This window comes from Micropterus dolomieu, linkage group LG19 (assembly GCF_021292245.1).
Source record: "Micropterus dolomieu isolate WLL.071019.BEF.003 ecotype Adirondacks linkage group LG19, ASM2129224v1, whole genome shotgun sequence".
NCBI lineage: Eukaryota > Metazoa > Chordata > Actinopteri > Centrarchiformes > Centrarchidae > Micropterus > Micropterus dolomieu.
The window spans coordinates 1,489,782-1,501,806 of NC_060168.1; positions in this window are offsets into that span (position 1 = coordinate 1,489,782).

Sequence of the window (12,025 nt, forward strand, 5' to 3'; positions counted from 1 at the left end):
CAGTCGAGACTCTGGAACAGACAACAGACCTCTGCCCGAGGATCTCAAGGTGCGTGCTGGTGTGTATGGGACTAAAAGGTCAGAAATATAACAAGGCGAGAGGCCATGAAGAGCTTTAAAAGTGATCAATAAAATTTTAAAGTCAATTCTAAAACATACTGGGAGCCAGTGTAATGAAGCTAAAATAGGAGTAATGTGGTCATATTTCTTTGTTCTGGTTAAAAGCCTGGCAGCTGAGTTCTGGACAGTCTGGAGTCGATCAATAGATTTTTGGGTTAAACAGGTGAAAAGGCTGTTGCAATAATCCAGGCGTGAAGAGATGAAGGCGTGTAAAATGGTCTCGGTGTCCTTAAAAGTTAATTAAGTCAATTCTAAAACATATGGGAGCCAGTGTAATGAAGCTAAAATGGGGGTGATGTGGTCATATTTCTTTTTTCTCAGCATTCCAGGGTCTGTGGATCTGACGGGCAGGTACATTTGTGTGTCATCAGCATAAATATGAAAATGAAATACCATGTTTATGGATAATATGCCCAAGGGGAAGTAGATACAAGGAAAACAAAATGGGTCCTAAGACTGACCCCTGAGGCACACCATATTTAACTGGACAGAACGAAGAGACATAGTGGTTTACAGACACGCAAAACTTCCTATTTGACAAGTAGGATGAAAACCATTCTAGGGCAGTACCAGAGATCCCCACCCAGTGCCTCAGTCTGTCTAACATGATGTTGTGATCAATGGTGTCAAAAGCAGCGCTAAGGTCCAGGAGTACCAGGACTGAGCACATACCTTCATCAGCAGACATTAAAAGGTCATTGGTGACTTTAAGCAGGGCAGTCTCAGTGCTGTGGTTCTTCCTGAAACAGACTGAAACTTTAACAAATAATTTGTTATTTTCCAGTACAGTGAGCAGCTGTTTGGACACAATTCTTTCTAGAATCTTTGCAATAAAAGGCAGTTTTGAAATTGGTCTAAAATTTTGTGGGAGGGAGGGATCTAAACCAGGTTTCTTTAAAAGCAAGCTTCACGCAAGCAAAAATAATCAGGGACACAACCAGTAGATAGGGAGCTGTTAAAAACAGAGATCAAATGGGGCCCAACAGAATCCATTAATTTCAGTAAAAACGTTGTAGGTATTACATCAAGTGGGCTGGAGGACACTCTCATTTGTGATAAAAGCTCAGACAAGTCGAAGGGATAAAACTGGTTAAAACTCTAAGAGGACAGTAAGCAAGAGTAAGAGGCCACAGGGATAATAGAGGCTCTGATTGACACCACCTTATTGGTAAAATCAGATAAAAACAATTCACAGTCATCATTAATTCCAGCTGAAGCACAAGGAGGGGTTGGGTTTACCAGCTGATTCACAGTCTTAAACAGAAACCTGGGATTGTGTTTATGTGTAGTAATGAGTTCAGAAAAATAGTGTGTTCTCGCATCCTTAACCATTTTATTGTAGTTAATTAATAAATCCTTCAGACTGGGGTAATGGACTTGGAGACTGGATTTTTTCCATCTGCGCTCTGCTTTCCTGCATTCCCTTTTTAGGCTGCGAATGCTGTCATTTATCCAGGGTTGCTTACTAGCTTTAGACGTAGGCCTAACCTTTAGAGGAGCAGTAATATTTAGTGACAACAAGCAGATATGATTGAAGTGATCGACCAGATTGTTGGTGTTGGAATCAGACAGGTGTTGGCTTTGGCTCTGAAAGAATGTGCAAAACTTTGAAACACTTTGTTCATTAAAGATGCAACAACACACGGAGCTTGGTGAGGCGGCATGAGTAACAGGCGAATCGCAGCTAAAAACAATACATCTGTGGTCAGATATGGTCATGTCCACTAATTCCACAGAGGAAATGCTGACACCCAGGGTAAAAACCAAGTCCAGTGTATGACCACGGTTATGTGTTTGCCCTTTGACATGTTGTTGAAGTTCAAAGATGTGGCCATATTTAAAAAGTCAGTCTCATTAACATTGTTGGGGTCATCAACATGAATATTAAAATTGCCACAAAGAACAATTCTGTCATAATTTAAAAACAGAGTAGATAAAAATTCAGGAAGTTCTGTTAAAAATCCTCCAGGCGGTTTTGGGGGGCGATAAATTATAACAAATATGATAGGTTGCAGCCCTCCAACTTTAAGAGTGAGAACTTCAAAGGAGTTAAATTCATCACAGCGTACTTGATGATATTTTAAATTTCCCCTATACACGCTCACTAGCCCACCACCACGACCACTGAACCTCGGTTGACTAAAACAATCATATTGAGGCGGACACAGTTCAGCTAGCTGTCTATAGTCATTCATTTGCAACCAGGATTCAGTTAAAAACATAAAATCTAGATGTGCAGACAAGATAAAATCATTTAAGATAAAAGTCTTACTTGACAGAGATCTCACATTGAAGAGAGCCATTTTAAATGAGTTTGTTCTGGGTACTGGAGTTTTTTTGCAAATCTTTTCTGTTACAGAAAAAGATGCCCACCTTGACTGAACCTATTTTGTCCATTTTAATTAATGATAATAGGCTTAAAAACAGAAACAGAAATACCTATATATCTGGTACCCTTGTTTATCATTTAACTTAATATAGCCTACAATGAAATTGTTTAAATCTTCGCCTTCACCTCTTTCAAAATCTTGTTCTGTGTGGTCAAATAAAGGCCTAATCATCATAAAGCATGTTATGTAGTCATTACATGACCAGTATTATATGTAATGTTTTGCAAATCTGTTCTGTTATAGAAAAAGATGCCCAGGTTCAAATGCCCAGCATCTTCATCGTTGCGACAAAAACAAGTAAAGTATTTTTTCATAATACTTTAAAACAACTCATTGGTACTCTTTCAACTCTTAGGTGGAAAACTGAAGGAGCCTGGTCTGCGACCCCTACTTCTCCTTGGGAATTATGATAAAAAGAGGGAGGCATGGAGGGCAGAATGCCTCTGCCCCTATGACCTTCCTGACTAGGCTGAGGCAATTCTAAAAATAATAGAAATGCTTTATAAGGGACTACTGGATGGTATGTTTTTATCAGTTGGTTGTCCAACATTTATTTGTCTGCACATTCTACCTATACATAAAATTAGCCTGTCGTCATGAACATGTACTTTTGTTAATGCTGGCTGAGCTGTAACACATATGATAGGATGGACTATCATCAGAATAAGCAGGCAGGGAGAGAGGAGAAAGAGGAAGAGAGAAAAAGGTAGCTTACTTTTTGTATAATGTAATTTACTTTTCTTATGTAATGTATTCTTATGTAATGGCTAACTGCTGATTAGGTGTTCAAAAACATGTGTATTGGAGCACACTGAAGGATGGTTTTCCACTGATAATATGGTATCCAAATATTGTGTATGCAGTCAGTAATTTGTTCATTTTTAACAGAGGGGGGACCCTAACCCTATACTAAAAAATATGTTTATAGTCATGTCTCCCCTAATTTTGTTACAGAAATGGCTTGGTCTGGGGGAGTATTTTCAGCAGCACAGATGATAATGAATGATCAAAAAAATCTACAGGCAGCAGTGTGTCTCCATGATCCTCTCACTCTTCCGTGACAGGACGCTGCTACTTGTCACTTTGATCATGAAGGTGACACTATTTTATAGAGTATAGGGCTACAATATAGCTTAATTTTTTTTATAGTGTGTAATTTAGAGAAGATTATAGACGCAAAACAATACTGACAGAAGGGTGGGACTGAGAGAAAAAGGCGCAATTACAAATCTGTCAGCTACTTCAGCACCACAGACCAGAGCCATGGTCGGGACAATAGATTCTAACTTCACAAACCTCAGTCAGGTAAAAGATCAATGAGTTAGGCAGATGATACTAACTGCACGTGTAATCTCTCTGTTACCAGGGGATGGAAGGATGTGATAATTTTGCTAACAAGGGGGATGGAACCCCCTACCCCCAATGATGGGGGTGTCATCCGCAAACTTCACAACAACATAATTTTCTCCATGTCGGGGGATGCAGTCGTTGGTGTACAGCGTAAACAGGAGGAGCAGGTGGGAACCCTCTCCTGAGACAAATGTTGAAAAGGTCAGTAATAACATCAACTAGCTGATTGGCAAAGGTTTTTAGTACACAGCGAGGGATGTTATCAGGCCTAGCTGATTTACTCATATTCACTCTCAGCAGGACTCTCCTCACATCTGCTGTGGACACTGACAGTGGCCGGTCCTCTGGAGGTGGAGTGGACTTTACAGCTGACTCCTTGTTGAGGAGGTCAAAGCGAGCATAAAAGGTGTTAGGAACACACAACACACTTGACATTGACAACAAGTGTATTGGATTCAAATTGTGTACCTCTACCTTTTAACAAATTCAATACAGAAACACAACATAACAGTCAATTGTCAGGTGTGGAAAGGGGTTGCAGCAGGTAAAAAGCTCACTACCCTGATTTGGACACGAATTTTGTTGTGATGGCCCACCGAAACAAAAAGCTATTCATTTGCATTTCCTCCTCACCCAAGGTGGAGCCCGTGCCGTCCTGGTTCCCACCCACTTAATCTAAAAACATACTGTAAGTAATTTAGGTGATTTAACACATTTGTACATACCATGGCTGAATTATGAGGATGACACAGACACAGACACAGACACACACACACACACACACACACTCTCACACACACACACACACACACAGACACACACACACACACACAGAAACATATTTACCTCACATTTGAGATCATGTGCCTTGGCATGTATTACTGACAGGAAGGGCTTCAGGTCTGTGGGTGGTACATATTCTGGACATGCTGAGGTCACTTTATGCAAGTAGGGCACAAACTTGCATGTGACATCTATGCAGAAAAAAGTGACCTACTGCTTAGATGCTGCCTCATTCATGAGTATTAATTAATTATAAATTTCCCCCTCAAAAATGATTGAGGGCCCTGTAGGAAATAGACACGTATACCCCAGTAATAAGCATATGCATTGCCAAATTTCAAGACGTGTTAGTCATGTGCAAATAAAAGTCATACCGCGCCTGAGGAGTATGCTATGCTGGCAAACAGCAACCTCAAGGCCTTCTCCAAGGCTGTTGCTGGTTTTCCTTGATGTCTCCTTTGCTGCCACCAGCTATGCCTTACCACAATGACCTTTGCCTGCCACCTGTACATGAATTGAGAGTTAGTGTCTATGTTGACAATTTGTGTTCCAGTTACTTACATGGTTTGTCTTTTCATGGATGTTTTCCACCCCAAAATGCCACCTCTTGGTCATTGCAGATGAAAACATCATCGAAGTAGGCACACTCTATCAAGCTACACTACTAGAAACAATTGTAGTGCATTTAATTTACCAGTATTTCATAAGATATTTGAATACTTTTTTAAAAACAGTTATGAATCAATTAAATACGTAGAAGAACACTTCTTAAACCCATAATGTTTCGATTTCCATCAACTGCCACTGCCAACATGTCAGGAGTGCAAGCTGGGCAAGAAAGTGGATGGTCCTTACAAAGCTTCTCCACTTTGTAATTGCAAATGGCCCACTCCAAAAAGCTCTTGTACAGAGTATGACTGCATGTTTTGCCATTCTGCATAAAGTGAACAAAAGTTCAGATAGGATTACAGTGAACATACACTGAACATGAATGAATATGTTAAGATACACACTAATTACTGTCCTTGTGGTTTAAACACAAACATTGTTTTTAAATTCTTAATAATAAACCAAGAAATTGATCATACTCATGGCTAGATTTCTCGAAAGTACTTGTAAAATGCAACAGAATTGCTCACCCTCCCATGGCGTAAGGTCTTCTGGTCAAGAAGCTGACAAAAGGCCAGTCTAGAACTGCCAGGTGCAGCATTCATCAGCTCCTGAAATGAGTGGAAAACTGGTCATGCTTGCCGTGGCAGGCCAGTAACCATTCTGTTGGATGTCTGCCACTCCAGGACACCAGTGGGCAGAACAGGTGCTGCCGCTGACCTCTGGAAGCAAGAGATCATATTGTCCTGTCATAAAAGTAGAATTCAAATCATGAGAAGAAGCATCCAAAGCAACAGTAATATGAGCCATGGAATTACAGGGACACATCCAAAGACAGAAATGTTTGCATTTTATTATGGCCACATACATACCATTCATGTTCACAAAAACAATTTCTCCGTCAGGACACAGGCTGATGTGATGATGAACAGTCAGATATACATATACTCCTTGCACTCTTCCACTGCCTTTTTAACATGTCATTTGCCACAATGCAGACTTTGGATGGCCTCTGATGCCAGGGCATTCAGGATGAGCTGAGCTCCTGAAGCAGGGCATCTATTTAGGAAACAATTAAGCTTCTATTACTATGGTAATGGTCATCTTACTGTCTCCAACCATATTTTGCTTTTGTATCATGCCCTCACCCTCACCCTCGCCCTCAACCATCACTTCACCATTTGCATGTAGAATTTATTGATCAGACGGTTTTACCGTCGCAGAACAGAGAAGGACGGCTCTTGAAAGAGCCTTTGGTTTGGCTTTGGATGTTTTTACATTTATATTTATTCATTTTTATCCAATGCGACTTACAGTTGCATGCCTCTGGAGCAACTAGGGCTTAGGGACATGTCTCAGGGACACACTGGAGTGGGAACTGAACCCGGGTCTCTCACACCAAAGGCATGTGTCTTATCCACTGCTCCATCATCACCTCATGAGGTTGTGAGGTGGCTGGGAGAAGATGATGCAAAGTAGAGGAATTATATCATTAAGTAACATTTAATAACTGGGCTACATTCAAAATCAAAACTATAAAGTGATTAATTCAATATATAAAGCAAAACGAGACAAGATCAACTTTAAGTATGCTAACATCTATTCAAACTGATGAGGAGAGTATTACAGCATTATTAAAGGAGACGATAAAACATAGCACTCGTAAGGAGTCGGTCACTAAAGTCACTAAACTACACTAAAGTATCTATTTAGGCTAATAAATCCCAAGACACCATGATCATATTCTGGGTTATTCAATAACGAATTTACAGTCAGAATCAATAAATATACATGCAGATAATAGCAGCATTGCGCCAGTAGAAATTATCCCGTGCTTCTGAGCAGGACATACAGTAACCTATAATTATTCATGTGCAGGTGTTTGTTAAAAAGATAACAGAGAATCATGCTGCTCTGCACTGATAACTGTGAGACGTTATTAGTACCAACACAGCGTAGACACAAACTCCATCAAAAGTCTCTACAGCTGTTAGAGCCGACTGACAGCTGATCCAGCTGCGATCAGCTGCCGCTGTCATCATCAGAAACGGACGTCGCTTACGTGACGCTTGGGAGGAAAGGACGTCTCATGTCTCTAAAAACTATTTCCTCATCCTTTCTCTGCTGGCTTGCGTCTCTCCATGCATCCCCGGTGGGCGGGACTAAGACGCAAGTAAAAGAGTAAAAGTGAGGGAAACGTGGTTGCAATTAAGAGACTTGAGAAGCAGCCAGGGAAGGGTGGAAAACAGAGGTAAACAAGGGTCTGTGGACAGGAAATGCCTTCCCTGGAAGAAAGAGCAACTCATTCATCTTAAGCAACAGTTAGTTATGAGATGTCAGCCAGACACGTAGAGATTTGTGCTGCCACCTGTTTCAGGCTGCAGAAAAGACAGAATGAGTTGAGGGTAATCTGCATAGCTACAATGTAAACAGGGAGAATGCAGAGTGTCCCAGTTATTGGAGGGTGGAGAAGAAGATCTGGGAAATTCACATTGTCACAGCAGCACAAGGGAATGTAGTGCAAAGAAAAAAATATAATAATAATACAATAAATTTGAATCAGTAATCAACATAATACTACTGTACACCACATTACAATCGTCTGACAGCAAGGAGTGAAGTCTCAGATGAGTGGCATGTTCATGGATTTTTGTTCGATTAACTATACATGGCTCACAGTTTGATACACACAATATAATCAACAAAGTAGGAATAAAAACAAAATAAGCTCTCAAGAGTTCTTATTTATTCCTTCTTAGCCATGTATGGCATATTATTAGTTTATAATTCAGTTAAAATGGAAAAAAAGGAAAGCTCAAAATGTCTCAACCTAATACTTTTTTGAAACAAGCAGAACCCACCTTCGGGGGGAAAAAAATGAAAAAAGGATAATAAAAACCTGAGGAAGAATGAAAAAGTCAAGAAAATAAATGTCATTTTTAAGAAAATCAGCATGTCAACATTTTCAGGCAGCAGATGAGACAGACAGTTCTCCTGTTGAAGAAAACACACTGACTTGTAGCTGAGGTTGATGATGTGGGTTGTGATAGTAATGTAGCTTGAGGTAGCCTGAGAGATCCAGCCGCCTGTACTATCGTGACTCTCTCAGCCTTCTGGAAGGCTTATCTTTCGTTAACTGTCACATCCTCCAACATGGAAGGAACTACAGATTTGCTGAAGTGTATACAGAATAGAATGTGATATTAAAAAGTTTTTGAAATCCTCCGTCCTTGACTACTGTAAACGGTCTCATGTCTTAAAAATAAAGATAAATACCAGTGCTATGTCTTGTCTCTTTCCCCAGCTGACTTGCCAGAGCCAATGCAAATGACTTTCAGAATTATTTGGCCTTTTGCCCATTCATCAGGTCACAACTGTAGCTTGTCCTTGTGATGGCATTGTAGACGATGGAGCACGTTAATAAAAGCAGATTGATGAAGGCACGGCCAATCACCTTGCAACACCATGTTCTACTCAGACTACCAAATGTCACACTGAGAGGGGTCATATTTGGAGCAGGAGAGTTGATCATTGAGTTATAGCCTGTAGTTTTAATAAGTGATGTTTTCTTTTAATCATTTATCAGTTTTGAGTGGCATGTTTGGCTCTGAACTGTTGTTGGAGACCTCTGTTTCTAGGCTAATTTAGCCTGGCTAGGGGACGCAGTTGTGAATAAGAGATTATTTCCTCTGCCGTGGCAATAAACAAAACTGTGCTATATTCAACTTAACTAGAGATTTAGTGCTGACTAACAGTAACATTAATTTGACAGCAGGACTACGACTATGTACTAGCACTCCCAGACACAAACTGGGAGAGTCTATTCTAGTAGAGCTGCTAGCACAGCTAACATACAACACAGGTACTCACATAGCAAATCTCTGCGCAAATGTGCTTCTAGTGACTCCCTGTCTGACATTAGCTGTTTTTGGTTTTTAATATGCTGGAAGTCAATGTCCTTGCAGAATTTGAGGGTGGACTAAATCTCTTTCTTGCATTTTGTTGCTGGTGACAAAACCGCAGGGTTAGTGTGGACAAAAGACCAAATTGGAGAGAAAAGGGCATTTGTAAATTAAGTAAGCTTAGGTATAGTTGGGAAGTGAGGTGTGATGCATATGGTATACATTCCTGTTGAGTCTCAGAAATGTTATATAAGTTATATCATGGAAGATTATTTAGAATTTCTATCTCTTCCTTGTCTCTCCTGCTTCTGACAAATGTTGTTGTTGTTATTCTCTATTCCCTTTTTCTTCTTTCATTGCTTTCTCCCAGATCCATCACATTCTCACCATCTTTTTCCATCTCTCTTCTTTTCTTCTGTCATTGTCTCCCCCCCACCAGAAGAAAATCTCAGAGAGCAAAAATGTAAAGCATTGGTCTTTCTGTCTCTGTCTCTCTGTCCTCCCCTCCCTCTTTCTCTCTTTGTCTTGGATGTCAGAGGAAACTAATTTAAGCTGGAGGTCTGGGCCTTCAGCTCTTTCCAGTATGTCAAAACAGAAGAATTGTTCCAAGATGAAAGGGTATTTCCAGCTTTAGGGTATTGAAAAGGACAGGAGAAAGTTTATATATAAATATATAACTTATATAACTTATGTGTAATATGATATCATGTCACCAGATGTCCTTGAAACCACTCTAAAAATCAAGTTTTATCATAATGATGACAGGAAGGAGGGTTTAGAAAAGCTGAGTGAAAGAAGAATGCCATGCATTGAATAAAGAGGTACATAAGCAGAGCATGATTTTGCCAAAACTATGAGCTCTTTAAGATATGATCCATTAAGGGCTATGTAGGTAAAAAGAAGAATTATATTCTGGATTTTATAGTGAGCCAGTGCAGAAGAGCTTAAAAGGAAGAAATATAATGCAGCATTCTGGATCAACTGGAGAGTCTTAAGATACTTAATTAGGCAGTCATAATCATAAGGAATTGCAATTATCCATCCTAGAAGTAACACATTTTTCTGCATAAAAGAAGCCAACATAAGGTGAATAGCATGGGTCCAAGAAAAGAACCTAGTGGAACTCTATACATTGCTATATTCTGGAGCATCTAGGGGTTAAGTGTCTTGCTCAGGGACACAATGGTGGATGTTTCACATTGGGAAATTAAACCCAGGTCTCTCAAACCAAATGTGTCTTATCAACTGCACCATCACCACCGCGACTAACTTTGGTGTACATGGAGGTTTCAGCGTTAACTGTCATGATTGTAGGTTTTGTGTTGTTTTTTCCTGTTTGTTTTTGGTAAAGGCTCCCTCTTGCTGCCTGCCTGTGCCTGATTAAGTTCATCTGTGTCTCGTAATCTCCTCCTCACTAAGTTATTTAATTTGTCTGTTCCCCTTACTCTGTACCACAGTTCATTGATGTCTCCCCATATTTTCTGGATCATCTGTTCCCCCTTGATTGTTGCCTCTGGACTTTGGATTTTGAACGTGTTCCATGCTTTGACTGTGCGTGACAGAATGAACTGGACAATCATAGATCTAGGAGACACCTACTCTGAACTTTGTGACTGAATTTGTGATTTGGTGGTGGGTAGTGACTGACATCCCGTCTTCACTCCAGCTCTCAGGTTTCTTATTTGTTGGACCTCGCCTTGGAGCCAGAGAGCACCCAGAGTGCTAGCCTCCAGCCAGATAGCCTCTTGACTTATCATCACTTACCAGCCAGTTTTCTGCCAGATCTTGCCTCGAAGCCACCTCTGAGTCTTCACTGCCCACATCCTCATCGCTGTGCATTTCTTCATCCTTGATGATAGATTTTTATGGTCAGACACAAAAAGACTTGCCCCACTCTCTAGAGACTCAACTGAATAGCACCCCAGATACTATGCAGGCTTGCACCCCAGAGACAATGTTGCTCAGTACCTCAGAGGTACCACCAGTCTTGCCTGTGTCACTGTCAGCAACCCCTGTTCCCAGTGTCCAGTCGGTGGAAAAACCGACTGCTGCAGTTCCCAGTCACGGAACTACATACACTCCCTTCCCTGCTGAACTGCTGCAATCCTAAATCACTGCACTTCAACAGCATCCTGCTACGGGGTTGATTGTTGAATTGGCTGGTGCGCTGCAGCAAACCCCTTACCGGTTTTGATTTGTTTGCTTGTGTTGGACCAAGGTGAGACCAAAGGCCTTTTCTCCCACTTCTCAAGTTCATCTCAGGAGAAACAACCATATAAAATCTCATTCTTTTTATCTCTCTCTCTCTCTCTCTCTCTCTCTCTCTCTCTCTCTCTCTCTCTCTCTGGATGGCACAGCAGCAGTGTTGTTGCCCTATGAACAGCAGGAACGGGGTTCAAATCCAGCTCAGGGCCTCCAGCACAGCTCTCTAAGCATAGACAGCAATTTCAGCATTCAAGCTCACAAACATCTGTTGACAAGATGTTTCATTAGTCCCCACATGCAACACAATTCTTTGGTTGGAGTGAGGGCAAAAAGTCAGAATCAGGACATGACAGTGGACACAGGCCACATATTTCTGCAATTTGGAAGCTGATTCCTACTGGAGGGTATACACAGGCAAGCACAGCTAGGACAGCTTTGGGGTGGAGCTATAGACTTGATTCCCATGCCATCCTCCAGATCGTCTGATGGCGTTGGTGCTAAAGCGTCCCAGTCCAGTGCAGCTGCAGTGGTGATACATCCAGTTCTCGCCATGCCACCAACATTGGCTGCTGTGGACATAACATTAACAGCAAAGTGCTGGCGTGCACTGATGCCAGGGAAGGGTGACCGTATAGGCCCGAGACCAGTGATGACAGAAGGGAGGAG